Genomic DNA, 857 nt, shown 5'->3' with positions numbered 1-857 from the left:
AGGTGTTGCCAAAGGCTTCATCCATATAATTCACCTCTGCCATTGCAGGGTTCTCAGGATCATAAGCTTCTTCTTCAGAAGATGCTTCTTTAGTACTGTTGGATGCATTTTGCAATCCATTCAGACTCTGAGAGATCATATTGACTTGTTGGGTCAATATTTTATTCTGAGCCAGTATGGCATTCAGAGTATCAATTTCAAGAACTCTTCTCTTTTGAGGCATCCCATTACTCACAAGATTCCTCTCAGAGGTATACATGAATTAGTTATTTGCAACCATTTTAATAAGTTCCTGAGCGTCTGCAGGCATTTTCTTTAGGTGAATGGATCCACTTGCAGAGTGGTTCAGTGAAATCTTGAAAAATTTAGACAGACCATCATAGAATATATCTAATATGGTCCATTCTAAAAGCATATCAGAAGGACACTTTTTGGTCAGCTGCTTGTATCTTTCCCAAGCTTCATAGATGGACTCACCATCTTTTTATCTGAAGGTCTGAACATCCACTCTAAGCTTGCTCAGCTTTTGAGGGGGAAAGAACTTGGCTAAGAAAGCCGTGACCAGCTTATCCCAAGAGTCCAGGCTATCTCTAGGTTGTGAGTCCAACCATGTTCTAGCTCTGTCTCTTACATCAAAAGGGAAAAGCATAAGCTTGTAGACTTTAGGATCAACTCTATTGGTCTTAACAGTATCACAGATTTGCAAGAACTCAGTTAAGAACTGATAAAGGTCTTCTGATGGAAGTCCATAAAACTTGCAATTCTGTTACAGTAGAGAAACTAATTGAGGCTTTAGCTCAAAATTGTTTGCTCCTATGGCAGGGATTGAGATGCTTCTTCCATAGAAGTTGGAAGTT

At 39.4% G+C, this 857-nt stretch overlaps 1 non-coding gene across 1 annotated transcript; it reads left to right on the top strand.

Moving 5' to 3' along the window:
* The first annotated feature begins 409 nt into the window (after positions 1–409).
* On the top strand, positions 410–517 carry LOC112798795 (small nucleolar RNA R71). Its single transcript, XR_003200392.1, has one exon. It is a non-coding gene; the product is annotated as a small nucleolar RNA R71 (small nucleolar RNA).
* The last annotated feature ends 340 nt before the right edge of the window (positions 518–857 follow it).

This window comes from Arachis hypogaea, chromosome 4 (genome assembly GCF_003086295.3).
Source record: "Arachis hypogaea cultivar Tifrunner chromosome 4, arahy.Tifrunner.gnm2.J5K5, whole genome shotgun sequence".
NCBI lineage: Eukaryota > Viridiplantae > Streptophyta > Magnoliopsida > Fabales > Fabaceae > Arachis > Arachis hypogaea.
The sequence above is the reverse complement of the archived record's forward strand: the minus strand, read 5'-3'. Positions and strand labels throughout refer to the sequence as shown.